The sequence below is a fragment of the Bufo bufo genome, chromosome 6 (assembly GCF_905171765.1).
Source record: "Bufo bufo chromosome 6, aBufBuf1.1, whole genome shotgun sequence".
Taxonomy (NCBI): Eukaryota; Metazoa; Chordata; class Amphibia; order Anura; family Bufonidae; genus Bufo; species Bufo bufo.
The window spans coordinates 327,476,749-327,498,580 of NC_053394.1; the positions used below are offsets into that span (position 1 = coordinate 327,476,749).

A 21,832-nucleotide genomic window follows, 5' to 3' on the forward strand; every position below is an offset into this window, starting at 1 on the left:
GCGCCCCGGGAGCCGCACGGACTGTAAGTATACCGCTCCCCCGCTCCTACTATGGCAACCAGGACTTTAAAAGCGTCCTGAGTGCCATAGTAACACTGAAAGCATTTGGAAGACGGTTCCGTCTTCAAATGCTTTCAGTACACTTGCGTTTTTCCGGATCCGGCGGGCACCTCCGGCAACAGAAGTGCATGCCGGATCCCAACAACGCAAGTGTGAAAGAGGCCTTAGTTACCACATCACAAAATAAAGCCTCAAGCACACAAACGTATTTAGTTTCTGTGTCCGTTCCGTGTTGTATACGGATGCCAAACGGACGTCATCCTCATCTTTTGCGGATCTGTGTTTTGCGGACCACAGAACACATACGGTCGTATGAATGTAGCCTAATGCAGCAGTTGCTTTAAAAGAAAATGCAGGTAAATTTTTTTGTTGCGTTTTTTTTTTTTTACTGCAATAACCCGTACACTATCCTGAGCAATTATTATTTTTATTTTTTATATCTGTTTATATTATCCAGACAACACCTTTTTTTTATCTTGCCTTTTTATTTGGTATTTTTTTGTGTTCTGCATAAAGTGAGCTAGTGGCAAAGGTTTTTATTCCAACGGTTTGCAGATTCAGCTGCTTAAGATTTGTTTCCTTTGAGGAAGGTGAGAGTACAAGGTGGACCCTGCTTTTATTTTCTCTTGAGAAGATTGTACAGATTGAAGGAAGAGAGGCTTATTCATTTTCCTTTATGCACCTTGTGTGATGCTTTTCAATGTATCAAGTGGATTTGCCACCCAAGGGTTGACATTAGAGATGAGCGATTTTCCGCTTTTGAAATTCGTTCACACTTCGTTTGGTGGTAAAAGGTGAATTGCGTTATGGATTCCGTTACCACGGACCATAACGCAATTCTATGAAGGAATTTATAACAGAATGCCTTTAGAGGCATTCCGTCATATTAGAAGTCTATGCACTGCATAACTGATCTGTCTTGCAGCCCATAGACTTCTTTTATGACGGAATGCCTCTAAAAGCATTCCATTATGCATTCTGTCATAGAATTGCGTTATGGTCCGTGGTAACGGAATCCATAACGCAATTCGCCTTTTGCCACCAAACGAAGCGTGAACGAATTTCAACATATCATCTCTAGTTTACGTCTGTCTGAGAACAATACACTATATGTACAAAACTGTTTTCAGTTTATTAAATTGTATATCCATGTGAAAATGTGCAGCTTGGTTCTTCAGGCTGTGATCTGTGGACCGCTTCTGTACTGTGCAATTTGATCAGGTTGTAACATTTTGAATGAGTTGCAACGTGAATTGTGGTAGATGCTAAAAATGCTTCAGACCATAATCTCCATGATTCCAGTTACTTCATTGCTTGAAAGTGACATTTTATGGCTTGCAGAAGTGGTTAGAAAATGTGCTAGTTTCCAAACGTCTGCTGGTCATTTTAAAGATAAAAATGCATAACCTTTCAATTTTCTTGCTGTTCCCCAGCTCATTGTGTAATATATCTGTATCTAAAGAGTAGCACGTGTGGAATTTCACTACTAGAAATGTTACATGTGCTTTGAAGATTAACAATTTATGCATCACGTTTAGTTTATCCTACACTTCTATTTAGAAAATATCTGCTTTATCCTTTATCACTGGTTTAATCTTGGATCTCAAGGAAATATTGTGGATGCTGTAAATATGAAATGTGAAATAAAGTGATATTTCTTTGGCTCCAGAGGAGAGAGCATGGTTCAGCGTGATATGCAGATGGATATAAATGGTTGATTTGTTCGGTGTTAATCATCTGCTTGAAACGTTATAATAAAGTAACGTGTTTTTACCCCTTTTTTGTGACTACATAAAAAGAAAAAAAACTTGCAAAAATATGCTTTTCAACTGTTCTTATTTCTTGTTGGATGAATTCCAAATGGCATGGTTTTGAATTTTTTTTGCTTCATATGTACAAAAATGAGACTCGCAAACCTGAAATGTACAACCTCCGGAGGATGGCCATAAGAGAAGATGGATTTAGTTGTGTTATGTTTTGTTTCTCTTCCCTGATTGCCCAGATGACTATTGTAGTGTTTGTTTGTTTTTTTTTCTCTTCTCTAAATGGATTTCATCAGATGAAATGTTCTAGTCTTCATCCGCTCTGAATATTTACTGTAATGTACTAGGAGAAAGCTGTTAGTGGTTGCTGTAAACTTTTAGATTGCAAATTAACATTGCCACTGCACTCCTGGCTTATGGAGATAGAAGTGCTGTTGTGTGTGTGTGTGTGTGTGTGTGTGTTTTTTTTTTTTTTGGCTGCTTCCTCTTTCCCCATTCAATTTATTATCCAAACTCCTTAAAGGGGTGCACAACCCTGTAAGCACCCCCCTAAATGCCTGGGTCCCTCATACAGAACATACTTGGGCTACTTTCACACTTGCGTTTTTTTTTTTGTTTTTTTTTTAGATCCGTTCAGGGCTCTCAAAAGCAGTCCAAAACAGATCAGTTTTGCCCTAATGCATTCTGAATGGACAAGGATCTGCTCACAATGCATCAGTTTGTCTCAGTTCGGACACCAAAACTCTTCCTGTAGCGTTTTGCTGTCCGCCTGACGAAGCGGAGCCAAATGCATCCGTCCTGGCACACAATGTAAGTCAATGGGGACGGTTCTGTTTTCTTAGACACAATCTGGCACAATAAAATAACGGATCTGTCCCCCATTGACTTTTAATGGTGTTCAAGACGGATCCGTCATGGCTATAGAAGACATAATACAACCGGATCTGTTCATGACGGATCGGATGCATGCAGTTGTATTATTGTAACGGAAGCGTTTTTGCAGATCAGTCAACGCTAGTATGAAAGTAGCCTTACCTGTCCCCAACACTTGCGGATCCCTGCATGGCGGCTGATGCATCTCCCCATCGTGCAGATGACAACATCCGGGGGCTGGGGGGCGGGGGCTGTGCGCAGCCTGTAGCAGATCGTGACAGTGACCTGTACCCTTGCATCACTTGTGACTTAACCCATGATGCGCAGGGCGTGGCCTACTATTGGTTTCACCCTGTTGCTGGATGTTGTGATCTGCATGACGGGAAGATGCAGGGATCCAGAAGGATGCAGACGTCGGAAACCAGGTAAGTATGTTCTGTATGAGGGACCTGGACATTTTGGCGGTGTTTACAGGATCAGATAACCCTTTAAAGCTAGTTTCACACTGGCGGCAAGGAACTCCAGCAGGCTGTTCTTTTTATTACGGCCGCCTCTCTGCATGTTTACTGTGCTAACTCCGGTGTGTACTAGCGGCAGCAAGTAGCCGACAGGCTGTTCACCCGCCGGAACAGCCTGCTGGAGTTCCTTGCTGCTAGTGTGAAACTAGCCTAAGCTTGGCATCTTTAAATATGAGATCTCTAGATGTATTCTAGAAATGGTAAATGCATGCAAATTGCACAAAAACATACAAAGAGTGCTGTGAAATACATTTGGCTTACACACTAGAAGAGTAAAGAAACTAAATGCTACCACCACCAAGGTGTTGAACAACAAGTAATATTGATGACCTATCCTTAAGATAGTTCTTTCATATGTGATTAGTGGAGGTCTAACTTTTAGCACCCCCTTAGATCAGTTGTTTGATGAGGAGGTGGTGCTCGTGCAAGCTCTTCAAGATTCCACTGCGCGTCATCTTGCTTAGGCTAGTTTCACACTAGTGTTAGACATCTCCGCCACCTCCTCTTCAAACAACTGATCGGTGGTGGTGCCAAGATTTGGACCCCCACCAATTACTTATTGATGACAACCATTCATAGGTCCTCAATATTACTGTCTGCACAACTCCTTTAAGACCTTGTGTCTCTGTATATGAGACTTAAAGGGAACCTGTTGTCTGAGACTCACTGAGGGCTGCATAGTGTAGTGTCAGATCTGTCTTTAGAACTAGGCATTCCCCATCCGGCCTAGCGAGGTAGAAGCTTTCCACAGCATCCAGGTTGGCGTGTATGTGCTCTATTCACTTCTATCACGGATCTGCTGTTCGTCACTCCAGTTGAGAAAGCTACACACATTTGCGGCTGTTTTAATCACTCGTTGCCATCCATGTCTAAGATGGTAAAACCACTTTGAGCATTGGCATCTTTTTTGGAGGCCCATTGATTTGGGAGCATTGTAGATAGACATAAACCTTCAGACATAAAATACCAGAGACTCGTGTTTAAAAGGGGCCACCCAATGTCTATATTAATCAACAGAACAGGGTTAGGCCCCATTCAAACAACCGTATTTTTGGTCCTCATTCAATCCACATTCTTTGTGGATTGGATGTGGACCCATTCATTTCAATGGGTCCGCAAAAAAAATTGTACAGCATACTGTGTGCTATCTACATCCATATGAATGTTTCTCATTCCGGACCACAAAATACATATGGTCATGTGAAGTGGGAATTTCAGTTACTGGTACAAAATGTAAGGCTGTGCTCACATCACTTTTTTTTATCCAACATTTAACATGGACACATGATGTATACGCTAAACCAGGCATGCTCAATCTGCGGCCCTCCAGCTGTTGTAAAACTACAACTCTCACAATGCTCTGCTGTAGGCTGATAGCAGTAGGTTGTTCGGGCATGCTGGGAGTTGTAGTTTTGCAACAGCTGGAGGGCCGCAGGTTGAGCATGCCTGCTCTAAACTGGTGCCTCCGAGAGGGTTCCATTGTAAGGGATTTTGTCCTATCAAACTGTCTGCATAGACACGTAGCTGTTTTTCAACTGATTAAAATGTTTTTCCAGGACGTCCCTCAATGACAGCACCACTGGAGGATGTCCTATTGATCTCTGTAGGGACAGGAAGCGAGAGATTAAAAGGCCCCTCCCCGCCCCCACTCTCAAGTGTTCTTCCTGTCCCTAAAGGGATAGGGAAGCAAAGGAGGAGACCCTGCTGAGGGATGAAGAGAAGTACCTTATTTAGAAAAAGCTGTGTTGGGGGGGTTTATGCCTCTCCTCAGTCTCCGGTAGCCTAAGCTAGCATCCTTGTGGGACGGGGTCCCATTGCTCTTAACTGATACCAGTAGGGAGCTTGATGAAGGGTCCGATCCAAAACTCCTGCATCATCTCTATGGAGGAAGCCGCGGTATTGGGGAAGCTGATGTCGCTTCCCCTGAGGGAGCTCTGGGCTCGGCTGCGTCTCTGCGCGCTATTGCCGATCAGGTCACGTGGCCGGAAGTGCTGGTGCGTGTGGCGGAAGATGGCAGCGCCCATCGTTGCATGCTGGAGGCCTTGATTTAAAGAGGACCTTTCATTACGATAAAAAAATCTAAACTAAGTATGCTGACATGGAGAGCGGCGCCCAGGGTTCTCCCTGCACTTCAGATTTTGGGCTCAACTGGTAGGAGCCTGCTCTTGTTCTCCTGGGCATCTCCTTCTCCCAGGCTGTAGCTCTCAGCTCATAGCCTGAGTTTTTTTTCTCTCTCCCAGGCTATGAGCTGAGCGCTGTGATTGGCCAGCACTCCAGCCTGGGAGAAGGAGACGCCCAGGAGAACAAGAGCAGGCTCCTCCCAGTTGAGCCAAAAATCTGAAGATGCCGGGAGAATGGAGCGACGCGGCGCCCAGGGATAATAAGTGCAGGGAGATCCCTGGGTGCCGCTCTCCATGTCAGCATACTTGGTTTAGATTTTTTATTGTAATGAAAGGTCCTCTTTAATGAGGCCTTGCATGGGGGTCAACTCCTCCTCTCTGACTCATTCCATAGAAGAGGAGCAGGGTTATGTAAGTTACTTTCCCTGTCCTGTTTGTCCAGCATAATGTGTATTTTCACTCTCTCTCTCTCTCTCTCTGTCTGTCTGTCTGTCTGTCTCTCTGTCTGTCCCTTGTAGAAAGTGTGCCACCTGCTCTAAAAGACTTCTGGAGCCTTAGAAGAAACAATTATGCCCTAACTGCCTTACAAAAATTCTTAGAGGAGCAGCCTTTTTTTTTTTTTTTTTTTTGTCAGACTTGAGAGTTATAATAGGAGAGGAAGTTCAGGCATCTGTGTCTATCCTGGTTCCATCCCCAGTCCCCTCTTCGCCACTGTCTAAGAGACCCAGGGTTCAAAAGGGTTCCGACTCTAAAGATGACTGCTTATATTAAGAGGGAGAATTGGAGGAAGATGATCAGCGTTTCCCTTATTTTTGGGAGGATTGAGGAGGTACCTCATTTCCTGCGAGGATCTAGATCCTCTTCTAACCGCAGTAAGACAAACTATGATGGTCGAAGATGAGGAACATGCCCGAACTATTCAGGATGAGATGTTCGGGGACCTGAGAGTGAAAAAGAAGCAACTCTTTCCAGTAAACTCAAATTTGAAAGAATAAAGGAGGAGTGGGAAGATGTAGAAAATTAACTATTTACTGCGTGAATTTAAATGTGGACTTCTATTCAATCCGGAAGAGACAAAATTATGGGAGGAAATCCCTAAAGCCGACATTCAAGTGGCAAAGAAAACTACAATTCCCTTTTGAAGACTCATCTCAGATGAAGGATCCGATGGATCGTAAGATAGATGGATTATTAAAGCGTGGGAATCTTCGGCTGTCTATCAACACAAATATTGCTGCCATGTCAATAGCCAGAGCAATGAATCTTTGACTAGATCAGCTTGAAAACCATCTCAAATTTAAAACCTCTAGAGAGGAGATATTGGAGTCTACCACTGTTGAAGATTGCTACAGGTTTCATGGCAGATGCTTCAGCTGAGTTTATCCGTTTTTCGGCTCGGAATGAGACATAAACAAATAAGTCTTGGTCAGGGGACATAGCTTCCCAGGGGTCCCTGGAATATGTCTTCAGCGGCGGTAATCGCCATGGACTCAAGTCAGAAAGGTTGAGGCGCCCATTGGAAAGACTTCTTTCAGGGAAAATGGTCCATCCAGGACAGTCAAAGATCATCAAATTTCAGAACTGAAACAGTTCTGGAAACTTTGAAGGCGGCAGGGCATTTATTTCAGGACCAACACCTCAAGATACTCTCTGACAACATAACTGTATCTCAAACGTCAGGAAGGAACAAGAAGCCCTCTTCAAGGTCTAGCAGACCAGATATTTAGTTTCTATGTCAGGATGGGCAAATTCGGCCCTCCAGCTGTTGTAAAACTACAAATCCCATCATTCCCAGTCTGCCTACAGCAGGGCATGATGGGATTTGTAGTTTTAAAACAGCTGGCGGGCCGAGTTTTCCCATCCCTGGGATGAGACCTACTTTCAGACAGACTGTTCCAGCGCGGGATTTAAATGTAGTCCTAAATGCCCTTTGTAATACACAGTTTGAACCAGTAGAACATATATCTGATAAGCTTTTGTCCGTCAAAGCCTCGTTCCTGGTAGCCATAACTACGGCTCGTAGAATAGGAGAGATTCAGGCATTGTTAATTGCTGAGCCATACTTGAAGATCTTAGACTACCGTATAATACTAAGGCTGGATCCGTCTTACCAAAGGTGGTCTCTTCTTTTCATAGAGAACATGAAATAATTCCCCCAAAAAGGTGCAGGATGAATGTTTTTATTGTCTAGACGTCATGAGAATAATCCTGGCATATCTTCAGAGAACAGAATCCTGCAGAAAATCGGCTAATCTTTTCATTCAGTTCGGTGACTGGAACAGAGGCAGCAAGGCCTCAAAAAAGACCTTGGCTAGATGGATAAAAGAGACAATCATGGAATCCTACAGACTTCAGGTTGTATCCTCCCCTTTGACTGTGAGAGCCCATTTGACCAGGGCCATGGCCGCCTTGTGGGCAGGGAAAGTTGAAGCCTCTGACCAAATTTGCAAGGCAGCTACTTGGTCTAGTTTTATTACATTCGCTATACATTATAGGCTAAACGTACTAGACAACTAAGGCCTGGCATTTGGACGGAAAGTTCTCCAGGCAGTAATATCGGGTGCTGTTATGTCTGACTCCTGGAAAACCATTTACCTTGAAGACTAAAAAAAAATCTTAGTTTCCAGGACGTGGATATTCGCTAATGAGCGTTCACATGAACATTTATTAGCGATCATCTTGCAGTGTAATACTGCTGTAGTTTTGCCTGATAAATGAGCAAATGCTCAATCAGGCAATTCACATCTTTTGACCATGTTAAAAAAAAATTGTCTGCGGACAATCTGTTTAACAATCTGCCACCGGCAAGCCACTATACAGCATGGGGGACAAGCGATGGCATAGCTATTGTTCCTTCACATGCTGCGGAGGAGATCACTGCATGTAATAGCATCAGTCTCCTCCACCAATGAGCAGGCAATTGCCACAGCCAAAAATGAACGCTTCCCTCCCAAAAATTGTCTGCTACATTGGGGTATATTATACAGCCTAAAAGCTTATATTACACTGTAAGTTTGTCTGCCAGATCATCGCTAATGAGTGTTCGTAGTAATGCTCATTATCGATGATCTGGCAGTGTAATACTGCCACCGATTTACATGCTTAAAAATCACTGTTTGCCGGAGATAGATCGTGCTGTGTAAATAACGATCTGCTGTCAGCAAACAACTAGTCGGTATGGAGATGAGTGATGGCATTAGCGATTGCACTTCCCCAAGCTGTGTAGGAGATTGCTGCATGTAATAGCAGTGGTCTCCTTGCTGACGAGCAGGCGATTGTCAAGAAGGAACACTTCCCTCCCAACAACCGTCTGCTGTATCTGCTAGTTTAATAGTACCTTAAAGGGACTCTGTCACCACTTTCTAACCCCCCCTTTTAAAAGTATTGTTCTCTCCATGGCGCCCTTGTGATTACAAAGGTGTTGTTATAACATAAATTCGCCGTCTCGTTTTGATAAAAATACCTTTTATCTAACCTGTCAATCTTGTGGATAAGGTGCCCAGGGCGTTTCTGAAGGTCTGAAGCTGCCGCCCGCCGTTGGTGCCCAGCTCCTCCCCTGATCCTTTCAGCGCCGCCTGAATGTAAAGAAATCCGCCTCCGGCTCTCGCTCAGTGCCCCCTCCTCCTTTTCAAAGATCCCGCGCGTGCGCACAGGCCTGTGCCTGATGCGCCCGTGCGGACATTTAGAATCAGCCTCATTGAGCGAAGTGCGCATGCGCGCACTTCGCTCAACCTCCTCATAAGACGAGCACTGCAGCCAGCCACTCAGAGCCTGCCAAGCGCTGTATGGAGCCGCAGGCTCTGAGTGGCTGGCTGCAGTGCTCGTCTTATGAGGAGGTTGAGCGAAGTGCGCGCATGCGCACTTCGCTCAATGAGGCTGATTCTAAATGTCCGCACGGGCGCATCAGGCACAGGCCTGTGCGCACGCGCGGGATCTTTGAAAAGATGGAGGGGGCACTGAGCGAGAGCCGGAGGCGGATTTCTTTACATTCAGGCGGCGCTGAAAGGATCAGGGGAGGAGCTGGGCACCAACGGCGGCGGGCGGCAGCTTCAGACCTTCAGAAACGCCCTGGGCACCTTATCCACAAGATTGACAGGTTAGATAAAAGGTATTTTTATCAAAACGAGACGGCGAATTTATGTTATAACAACACCTTTGTAATCACAAGGGCGCCATGGAGAGAACAATACTTTTAAAAGGGGGGGGTTAGAAAGTGGTGACAGTCCCTTTTAAGGGTTACACAGCATTATAAATCGGCATCATTCTGTGCGATCCTGTCAGAGGAGAAGGTCAGAACAGGACCCCACACGGACACGCTGCGATACTGCATTCAACACTCTCGTGTGTGTGTGTGTCTGTCCTTAGGGTAGTTATACACCTCTGTTTAATGCGGCTGGCTGTTCCAACACAGAACAACCTGCTGGAGTTTACCAGATCCGGCCTAGCCAGATACTGCAGTTCACCACCGAACCTCATTGACCTTATTAAGATCTGTCCTCTTTCCAGCATGAGTAGTGGTGCATGCAGCGGTTTCAGGGCCGGTGCAAGGATTTTTGGCAACACAAGCGAAGCTACATTTTGGCGCCCCCCCCCCCCCCCCCCTCGCAGCTTACCTGGCCCTGGTCCCGTCTGCAGCAGCTGGCTTCTCCTCTGTGTGGTCCTGGTATCTTCTCTATGCTTTAGACCAGGCATCCTCAAACTGCGGCCCTCCAGCTGTTGCAAAACTACAACTCCCAGCATGCCCGAACAGCCTACAGGTATCAGCCTACAGCAGGGCTTTGTGGGAGTTGTAGTTTTACAACAGCTGGAGGGCCGGAGTTTGAGGATGCCTGCTTTAGACAATTGCTGGTTTGAGGACCGTATTCTTTGCCCTCTAAGACGCATGTAGGTTTTAGAGGAGGATAATAAGAAAAAAATATTTTCCATTACACCTCGGGTCAGACCAGCATTCAGACCCCCATGTCAGCCATTAGCCCCCCTCCTTTTTACATATTTAGGCCGTGCACTCTGGCGCTAGTGCGCTCATCAGTGATCACCTACCCACCTTTCCTGCTGCTACGGCAATCTGGTTGTGTGTGAGTCAGACTCGGACACAGTCAGCTCCAGTCCCTGCTACCAACACTGCGCCAGTCACACACCCCTGGCCTGACCCCATGACTGTGTTGCCGTGCTTCCGGGCCCGTGCTGCTCTGTGGGTGAGGGCTGTCGGCGCAGGCAAGCTGGGGCCGGCGGCGCTGCGTCGCAACTCACAAGTAAGTGTTTAAAAAAAAAAAAATTTCATTTTTCTGCCCTCCCCCAGGGTGCGGCTGCCTTTTCTGCCCTCCCCCAGGGTGCGCCCTAAGGCAGCCGCTTGGTCTGCCTTATGCTAGCACCGGCCCTGAGCGGTTTTTGTCCAGCTGAAACCTAGCAATCATATCAGAAAGAGGCCTGATCCCACTATAGTCAATGGGATCCAGTGATGAATGGTGGTATCCGGCCAGGCTGGTAAACTCCAGCAAGCTGTTCTCTGCCGGATCATTGAAATGGAGGTGTGAACCTACCATTAAACGACAACCAGCAGAAATTTTCAGTGCAGCTTTTAAAGGTGCCTCCTTTGATAACTGTCAGCTGAATAGAATAGCTGTTGTCCCCACACCCTCGTACACATGCATGTTCTGTACAGCCGTACATGAATGTATTTACGGTGGGAAGAAATTTGATGCCAAACACCCCTGAGACTACTTATCTCCTGCCAGAACCAAAAGATCAAGCACTGAATTTCAACTTGTCCAGTCCTTCTTTCCTCTGACTTTTGCCACTGAGATCTCTCCGAAATCATGGACAAAAGACCTTACCCCACAGTAATCTAAGTATTTGTTCCATCCGGCAGTATTTCAGCACCTGATGTATGTTTCCCATACATAGTAAATCCATAGAGATGGTTTCAGGTAAGTTCCTGTGTATTAGGTATTTCTTGGACTGAAATCAACATTTTATTTTAAAAATAAGGTTTGAAGAGGACCTGTCATGATCTCCAATACCGGTGGCTGCCTTTACCTGGCCGTAGCTGCTGCACCACAGATTGCAATACGTTGGTTTTTTTTTTTGTTGGTTTGGTATTTTTTTCTCCTCCCTAGGCAAACCCCTCCCGTTTCCAAGCAGTCCTTGCCCTTCAGTTTTTAATGCGCTATTGAGGCACCCTCAAAAGGTGGCATAATTCACAATTTAGAGTTCAGATGCATTCCAGTACCATGGTTACATAGTTTCACATGAGCGTTACGGATTCTCTCTAAATGCGTTCAGTGAAACGCACACAATTTTGCAAGCAAGTTCAGTTAGTTTTTTTTTGTGTGACTGAGTTCAGTGTTTCTGTTTTTTTCAGCAGGGGCACAATCCGTTTTGATGCATTTTTCACGCCCGTGGGAAAAAAAGCTGAAAATTTACTAACATGTCCTAGGAACGATCAGTGAAAAACGTATTGCTTCCAGAAGCAATGAGTTTTTCACTGAAGCCCCATTCACTTCTATGGGGCCAGGGCTGCTTGAAAAACGCTGAATATAGAACAGGCTGAGATTCTCACACAATGCAGAAATGATGCGTGGAAAACAACGCTCATGTACACAGACCCATTGAAATGAATGGGTCAGGATTCAGTGTGGGTGCAATGCGCTCTGCAGTCTGATCTCAAACACACATATCCGTGCCGGTTTCATAGAAAGCCTAATAGTGTGTTTATTAGGAGGAAATATTGTGCGAACACATGGAGAACATACAAACTCTTTGCAGAAGTCTTTGGTTGGATTCCAACACAGGAACCCAGTGGTGACTTCTGAGCCACCATTAATTTATTGACCACTGCAGACCACTGGGAACATTAACAAGCGTACCATAATTAACCATTGACCCCTTTTTAAGTACATGTAATCAATGCTGGTAGAAGACATTTTGCCATCTCCACCAAGGGCTGCACTGATTTGGAATTGCTGGCGTTTTGTTCATGCCATTTGTGAATTGCTATTTTATGTGAGTCTATATATTAATCTAATCATCTTAAGAAATGTCTCTCTGCTTTGTATGTGCCAATCCGTGTTATGCTCGTGTCTTTTTACCCATTTTTCTTAGACAATTTCCCCAGCATATATTGTGTAAATGTTTTAAACACCTTTCAGGTGAATTTTTTTTTTTTTTTTTTTTTTTTAGGACTACATTTTACTAATTTTGGGCTAAAATAATGTTTTTCAATAGGTCTTTATTAAAAAAAATGATCAGGTTTGTAGTATAGGGTTAAAAAAGTTTCAGTGTACCTGCAGACCGTCAGTTTCGGATTACCGTGAGTCTGTCATCTAGAAGATCTGATGGGTCAGTCTGTAGCCATTATCTCTTGAAGAGCCTCTGTCAGCATGATCAATCCTATTAAATGAGCATGTTGGAGCACCAGGGGGTGGGCTCCTTTAGAGCTCTGCTTTTGTAACACCCCAGTGCGCTACACACTCGAATGAAAACGCAGATATCTCTGAAGCTGTTTAACATACAGACAAAATAAAGTTATCCTTTTAATCAGCATGATCAACCCTACCAGGCAGTATGCCTGGTTTAATAGGGTCGATCATGCTGACAGAGTATCTTTTAAAGGCGTTTTGCCATCACAGATAATGGGAGCATATCACTAGGATATGCCCCCATTGAGGACCACACCCACATGGAGAAAGTAGTGGGGGCCGTGCATGTGCGGTGCTCTCCCATTCACTTGTATGGGAGCAGCGGATGGGTGTGGCCACCTGGGGTCCTCCAGCCACAACTCCTCCCGCTCCGTTCTCGTTGTAGGTGTGGGACCCGCACCTATGTCCCCATTGTCTGTGATGGGAATACCCCTTTAACTCCTGACAGCTTATAAACACTTGTAGCTAAATTCTTATAAAACTGACTATAGCCTATATTAGATGGGGCGAATATCGTATTGAAAGTCATAAATGCAAATTAAATTGAATGAGAGATGTAATAAGTATAAGTGATTTAAACGACGAGCGAGAAATCTTGCCAGTCGTGAGCTTTCATCCTGCTAAAAAATTACTGTTCTTCACTCACAGGTCTGTTCATATAATATGGAGTCTTCTTACAGATCACATAGGGACGTGTTAACATGTGGTGACTCTGTAGCAAGCTATTAATGAGCAAAAGTACAAACAAACATCTTTATGTAATGAGAACATTTTTAGTCGCTAACGAGTCGCAAAATCTATAATCGTTATCTGCAAGATATCTGCTGATCTATACAAGCCTATGGCTTAAAGGGAACCTGTCACCTAGAAAATGCATATTAAACCGCCAGCAGTACCTTATTGCAGCCTGTAACATGATGATAAAAGGTGTCTGTCTTTTCTGTACAATGCGCTAAAAGTCTGTTGAATAAAAGTCTTTTTTCAGACTTTTGGCGCATTGTACAGAAAAGACAGATACCTTTATAATCATCATGCATCTGTCTTTTCTGTACAATGCGCCAAAAGTCTGAAAAAAGACTTTTATTCAACTGGCCACGCTATGTAAATGATGGTCTTGAAGTCAAGGGGGCAGCGGCTTTCTCGCCTAAAGTCAAGCATGCCCCGCCCCCTAGTATTTGATAGTGCACTTGTCTTGTGCAGACTCATGTGGGAGTGCCTGATCATTGAGCCTATCTCACAGAGGAGTGGAACAGTGCGCAGGCGCCGGCACTGCAGGGACACAGCGCACGCGCAAGACTACGTTTGAGCGTCGTTTGGAATTCCTATCAATCAAACGCTAAGGGGCCGGGGGCATGCTTGACTTTAGGCGAGAAAGCCGCTGCCCCCTTGACTTCAAGACGATCGTTTACATAGCGCACCCAGTTGAATAAAAGTCTTTTTTCAGACTTTTAGCGCATTGTACAGAAAAGACAGACACCTTTTATCATCATGTTACAGGCTGCAATAAGGTACTGCTGGCGGTTTAATATGCATTTTCTAGGTGACAGGTTCCCTTTAAGTGTTTATAAGCAGTTAGGAATTCAGCCAGATCTGCTAGATGACAGACTCGGGATAATGCCTCATGCACACGACCCTATGTATTTTGCGGTCCGCAAAAAAATATGCATGACGTCCGTGTGCATTTCCGTATTTTGCAGAACAGAACAGCTGGCCCCTAATGGAACAGTCCTATCCTTGTCCGTAATGCGGATAATAATAGAACATGTTCTATTTTTTGCAAAACGGAAATACTGAAACGGAATGCACACAGAGTAACTTCCGTTTTTTGGGGCTTTTTTTTTTTTTTGCGGATCATTCAAATGAATAGCTCCGCATACAGTCTGCAAAAAACCTGGAATGGACACGGAAAGAAAATAAGTTCGTGTGCATGAGCTCTAAGTCTACTTTAACACTTGCATTGTTAATTCTGGTTTTGAGATCCTGCAGAGGATCTCAAAACCGGAATTGAACAGATCCGTTTTGATTTTGCACATCAGGATGCATCCGTTCCATTAGGATGCGATTGTGTGAAATCCAAATAGGAAAAAAACTGATCTGTCACTAAATACATTGAAAAGTCAATGGGTGACAGATCAGTTTTTTGAATCCTAAAAACCGGATCTGTCACCATTGACTTAGGCCTCATGCACACGACCGGGCTGTGTTTTGCAGTCCGCAAATTGCAGATCTGCTAAACACTGATGCCGCTCGTGATCGTTCCGCAATTTACAGAACAGGCGCCCATAATAGAAATGCCTATTGTCCGCAAAACGGACTAAACTGAAGAATTTTTCCAGTTTTGACATCCTCTGCCGGATCTCAATACCGGAAAACCAATAACTCAAGTGTGAAACGGGCCTAACCAGAAACTGATGGTCTGCAGACACACTGAAACTTAACCCTGTCCCACAAGCCTGCCAACCTCTTTTAATAGAGACTGTTAAAATGATTTTTAGCCCAAAATGAGTAAAATGCAGTCCTAAAAGAATGGCCCCTGAAGATGTTTATGATGTATGTATGCAGCTTGATCTGGTGCCTTTAATTCTGGAAAGAGTAGTCAGTTTACAATAATCTGGCGCGCCCAAGACGTGACGCAGTAGACATTTTAGGAGGTCACCTAAGATGATGGCAGTGATCAGTCAGCACGCTTATCCAACAGCAACCATTGGAAGCGTGAATACCGCTCCTAGGCTAGAATACATGGCCTAGACCAGGGACAGCACAAGGTGATCTGCCATGTTTTATTCAGATAGGTATTGGAATCAGACAGGCGGGTGTGCTTACGCTGTAATATGGGATACGCAGATAACCGTCTGTGATCCAGCTGACATTAGGGAAGACTTGGAATAATAAGTCAGTCTTAGGCTACTTTCACACTAGCGTTCGGGGTTCCGCTTGTGAGTTCTGTTTGAAGGCTCTCACAAGCGGCCCCGAACGGATCCGTATGGCCCCAATGCATTCTGAGTGGATGCGGATCCGCTCAGAATGCCTCAGTCTGCCACCGTTTGACCTCCGTTCCGCTCAGCAGGCTGACACCCGAATGCAGCTTGCAGCGTTCGGGTGTCCGCCTGGCCTTGCGGAGCCAAATGGATCCGTCCAGACTTACAATGTAAGTCAATAGGGACGGATCCGTTTGACGTTGACACAATATGGTGCAATTTCAAACGGATCCGTCCCCCATTGACTTTCAATGCAAAGTCTGGACGGATCCGTCTGACTAACTTTCAGACTTAGAATTTTTTCTGAAAGATAATGCAGACTGATCCGTTCTGAACGAATCCCATCGTTTGCATTATAGGAGCGGATCCGTCTGTGCAGACACCAGACGGACCCGCTCTGAACGCAAGTGTGAAAGTAGCCTAAAATGGAAGGGCTTCAGCTGCTTTGTTCAGTGATGCAACGTTTTCTTAGAAACTCCGTTTTTTACCCCATTGATGGCCTATATTCTTTGGGATGAAGAATACCAGTTATCTTGCTGTGCAGTGCTTACCATTTATCATTGGGGATAAAATATGCATCGTCTGATCTGTACAGAACTATCAAAGTGGGCTATAGAGCTCCAAGTTCAGATACGTTTTCATCAGATTCCTGGGTATAGTTTGCCCCCTGAACTAGCCCTAACTTTCTGTACATAATGTGTAACGATATTTTTCAAGTAATTACTATGGTGGATTTATTAGACATGATTTCTCACCTTGTAATTCCCTCAGTATTGAATGGTGGTTGTACTGCTGATGGATTGTGTGAATCAGGGTCAGGGACTTTCTACATCTTCACAAGTCTTTGTGCTGCATTGTGTGTGTCCTGTGTATTCACATGTAGCAACAGGAGTTAAATATTGTTAATCACATGGAACGAATGGATCTTCTAATTATGGTATAAAAATGAACGTTCTATCAGGCAGAGGTGGCAGCCGTGGTGTAACGGATCTGGCTATGCATCATAGTTTCCACTAGAAACATATGTCGAATTTTTTGTATTAACACCTTCTCTAGTGAAAACTCAAAACTGAAAAGTCAGTTTTTAGCTTCTCCATACTACAACGTCAAATATTTGTAATGTGCTTTTCTCACACAATGTAAGTTCTTGTTTCGAGAGGAGTAATGGAGCTGGGAAGTCAGTGTCTGCCCTCTAGGTGCTCATCCCCCAACACTACTTAAAGGGAACCTGTCACCTGGATTTTGTGTATAGAGCTGAGGTCATGGGTTGCTAGATGGCCGCTAGCACATCCGCAATACCCAGTCCCCATAGCTCTGTGTGCTTTTATTGTGTAAAAAAACCCGATTTGATACATATGCAAATTAACCTGAGATGAGTCCTGTATGTGGGATGAGTCAGGGACAGGACTCCTCTCAAGTTAATTTGCATATTTATCAAATCGTTTTTTTTACACAATAAAAGCACACAGAGCTATGGGGACTGGGTATTGCGGATGTGCTAGCGGCCATCTAGCAACCTATGTCATCAGCTCTATACACAAAATGCCGGTGACAGGTTCCCTTTAATATCAAATTTATAGGAATCCATTTAACCTCTCAGGATATTTTTGGAGTGTGAGAGGGAACTGGAAAAAAGCTGCACAAACATGTGAACGTAAAAACTCTGTGCAGACGTGGTCTTTGGTCAGATTTGAGATGCCCTCACTACTACCGCTTGCTTAAATTGGGACAGCCCTAAACAAGTATATGACTTACTTCCAGCATTTTCTGCAGTTATACTGTTGAGTGTCAGACGTGCTTTCCATTCACTACTTGTCCTGATTTTCTCCATACAGGGCCCAGGTTAGACTGAATGAGGATGAAGGCAGTCTGCCTCACTGTTCTCGACATGACCTATCAGAAGCCTGACAAAAGCCATTATAAGGGGGCATACACACGACATTATCCGTTTAGCATTCTGCAAAGCACGGATACCGGCCATGTGTGTTCCGCACTTCACAGATCAGCACATCCCACCCTTTGTTAGAAATGCCTATTTTTGTCTACAAAACAGACAAGAAATGAACATGTTTTATTTTTGCAGGACATGGTGTGATGTCTGCATCTTTTGTTGGCCCCACTGAAATTAATGGGTCCAAAAAATGCGGATTTTATGCTGACCAAAAATACGGTTGTGTGAATGGACCTAAGCTATTTCACACAAGGGTGTGCAGCGCAGGAATCTCGCTCGGTGTGTGAGCGTGATTCTCAGATCTGGGCGCTGCTCGTTTTGCAGGAGTGCATGTCATTAGGGCTGCAGTAAACTATTATTTTAGAAATAGAGTATTCTATCAATTTAATTTTTTACGATTAATCGAGTATTCTAATAAGAAAAAATTAATAGACTTTTCCTTTATAAAAACTCATCAGACCCCCTGCCCTCAGTCCCCAACACCCTTCATTCCCCCCCCAGTGCCTTCAGCTCTCCCCCCCCCCCCCCCACCTTGTGACATCAGCTCTCCCCCCACCTTGTAAAATCATCTCTTCCCCCCCCTGGCTCCCCCTGACACCCGGAGTGCGTCATTGGTTGCTATGATGCTGTGCGCCCCGGTCTTAGTCGAACCAACTTACCTTTTCAGCAGGGGCACCGCCAACACTCCATCGTTCCACGCTGCTCTGCGTCTGATGTCACACAGCGCGTCAGGTCATGGCGTGTGTGCGTCAGGAGGTCAGTGAAGCCGCGGGACCATGGATGTGCTGTGGAGTGTCCGGAGGCCCCCTGCTGGAAAGGTGAGTATTGCGGGTCAGCAATCGCTTCACTCCTGCTCCGTGGTCATGGGACACTAACAAATCTTTTGCATCAAGGATTTTTTATTTTTTTTGGTCGCATTACTCGATTCAATCAAGTAATCGTTTCAGCACTACACATCATTATACTGATTTATAATGCTGTGTGTCTCTGCATGACTTTACTGATGAAGAATCATACTGACAGCTTTATGTATGATCCTGTAGAAGTAAGTAAGTCAGTATAACGTCGTACGCTCCTGCAATACGAGCAGTGTCCCGAACGGAGAATCAAGCTCCCACACTGAGCTCGTGTGAAACAGCCCTTAGTCTGTGGGATCCCCCAGAAACTGCCGGGATTCATTTGGAAACTGAGTTGTCATGGCCATCAGTGGTCTGTTTATGACAGGAAGCCATGAGTAGAGTGAGTAGAGCCTTACATGGGGAAAACGGGCAGAAATAGAAACGGTTTTTACTGTAGTAAGGTAGTTGGGTCAATCTAATATAATTGTCCCTTGCATAGTGCTGCAAATGTTTTCACTGAGTGATGATGCTAAGAGAACAAAGACCCCCGATTTTAGATCATATATACTCTTCCAGTAGTGGGCTGGTGTTTGTAAACTGCATGTGACATGCATTCTGCTGCATGCTGTGCAGCCTCACTTGTATTTTCCTGTGTATCTGTGATCATGCTGCTTTTTGCTTATAGCTTGGAATGATCTTGCCTTCTCTGGACAAATAATGCAACGCTAGGCATTCAGGATGGCCCGAAAACCAGTCACGTGTGAAGTAAACTGAGATATTAATACTAATACCCAAGACCATTTGGCTGATGCCTGGCAGTACAAGAGCCTTGCAGTAAGGGGCTTAAAATATTGTTTGAAAATACAGGGTCTTGCCTGAGAAATAATACAGACCCTAAATGGCTGAAAGCCTCGTTCCTCTGGGTCGGCCACCACCTGCAGAATGATCTGCCTCCTCCCCCTCTTGGCGGCTGCTGCTGCTGCAAATAAAAGCCGCTAACAGTTCAGGAGATGAGCAGCCTTGCCATGTCCTCTGGCTTTTATGTGGGGACATATGACTATTCAGTTCCAGTCTGTTCATGTGATTCGGTTGGTGGAAGGAGTATTCAGAGGACCGCTTTTATGCCATCCGACCAGGGTTCACAGGACCGCTGTGGACTTGTTTTGTACAATCCAGAAAACTGATATAATTTTTATAATTTACTATGGCTTTGATCAAATGTCTGTATGAAGCCCAGAAATTTCTGATGGTGGATGATGTGTGTACCAGTTTATATACATAACGTGTCTTAATGTGTGTAGTAATGTCCACGTCCACCTACTGAGGTGGTTGCACATGCTCTGTGCGATCCTTCAACTGCTGCCAGCCATATCTACTGTTTTGAAGCGTATTTTTTTTACATCAATCATGGCATAATGCTTTTACGCACACTATTTATAAGGTATGATGTTACTAAATGTTTTGTGGGTGTCATTCTAAAATGGTCACTTGAAAAAAAGAGAATTGAGAACCGCGTTCTTGGGCAGGGCCGCCTAGACTGGTGTGCGTTATCTGAGTAAGAGGTTCTCACCTGAAGGGGTTGCGTGTAGATAATGTAATGCTGAATCCCTCAGGCACTGACTGCATGCGAGATGCAGAGTGTGAGAAGAAGGTGTACTGTTTCTTGGTTTGATGAAGGGGCCGGTCCTGATATGTGCCACCTGTAAAAGAAACTGCCTTTGCTAAAGATACCTTTTTAAAGGATTAAGCTGTTTGGATCTTACCTGGTTGCGCCACGGCTCATCCCGCGTCACCTACTCTCAAAATGGTCACTTGGGTGTTTATTTGCAGTGATGTTTTATAACTGGTCTATATTGGAGGATTAGAAGTGCGTTCATGACGTAATACACATTTGGACCTGCTGAATTTGTTGCATTATTTGGTCCTTTAGGTTTTTCTGCACTCTTCTCTGATTTTACATTGTAAAAGACTGATGTCCTGTTTCATCTCCGTCTTGTGGTTAATCGGTTGTGATAACTTAATCTTTTACAGCCTTGTGTTTTTAATGTGTGGTATGCTTTATTTAGAAGATGCAAATTATATAATTGTTCTATGCACTTCTTGTAGCTGACATTACAAATGAACTTTGCGTAAATATAAAGTTATTGATGAGGTTACATGAAGGCACTGATGGGGTCATTTATCAAAGTGGTGTAAAGTAGATCTTGTTTAGTTGCCTTTAGCAACCAATCAGATTCAATCTTTCATTTTCCAACGCAGCTGTAAAAATGAAAGGTGGAATCTGATTGGTTGCTATGAGCATCTAAGCCAGTTCTACTTTACACCACTATGATAAATTACCCCATTAGTGTTTTGGCTTATGGGTTTTTCAAGTAGCTTTTACAACTTGTTTGGTTAGAAATATACATTTATGGACAATACATGGGGTATTCCGGCTATGGCAGATCTATAGCAGCCGCACACATGTGGCTCTCTCTATTCGCTTCTGTGGGATTTCCTAAAACAGCCAAGCAAGGTACATTTTGCAGATAGGTGCAGGTTCCAGGAGTGTTCCTGTGTATATGCAAACATGTCTAAAATAGGAATGTTTAACAGGGTATTTATTTACCGACTGCTTGAAATACTGTATTTATGATATATTAATTATTTTCAGTAGATAAACGGGTTATCCGCCTAAAAAATATCACCTGTGTACTGGATAGGTGATAAACATATAATTGCTGGGGGCCTCATTGATCACTAAAACTGGTGTCCAAGCACCCTATCCTGGTAGAGTTTGAAAGCTTACCTGCTATTCTTGACAAAGCTGGAGTAAAAGGGGTTCTTCGGGAATTAAGAAAATAAAAATACATAAATATTACTTTATTATAAATATATTCCCAAATACATTTCATTAGCTATAATGGTTCATTTTGTCTAGGGAGCAATCATTAGGTTTAATAAAATGGCCACTATCCTATTAGCACACACACAACCTGTCCTATTCACACAGCAGGACAAGTTACTTTACAACACTGCGGTAAAGAGCTGCCTCATCCTCCTCTCTGCTCTGCTTGTCAGGGATTATGATCCTGAATACAGATGATAAGATCTTCAGCTGAATCTCTGAAGGAATGGAGGTCATAAGGTACAGAGAGGACGGACAGGACAGACTCTAGTAATGTGGGGCTGTGGTAATGGAGACTGCATGCAAGTGCTGCTGCTCGTTATCTACATCCCCACTATCCTCTCTGTACTTCCTGTCTCCTAATGAACTTCATTCCTATAGAGATTTATCTGAAGATCATATTAAACTGTTTTCAGGATCATAAT

At 44.2% G+C, this 21,832-nt stretch overlaps 1 protein-coding gene across 2 annotated transcripts in view; it reads left to right on the forward strand.

Annotated features, from left to right (window-relative positions):
* CPNE1 (copine 1) overlaps positions 1 to 21,832 on the forward strand; it is a 138,213-nt gene that overhangs the window by 21,031 nt on the left and 95,350 nt on the right. The gene's annotated exons all lie outside the window — the stretch shown is intronic.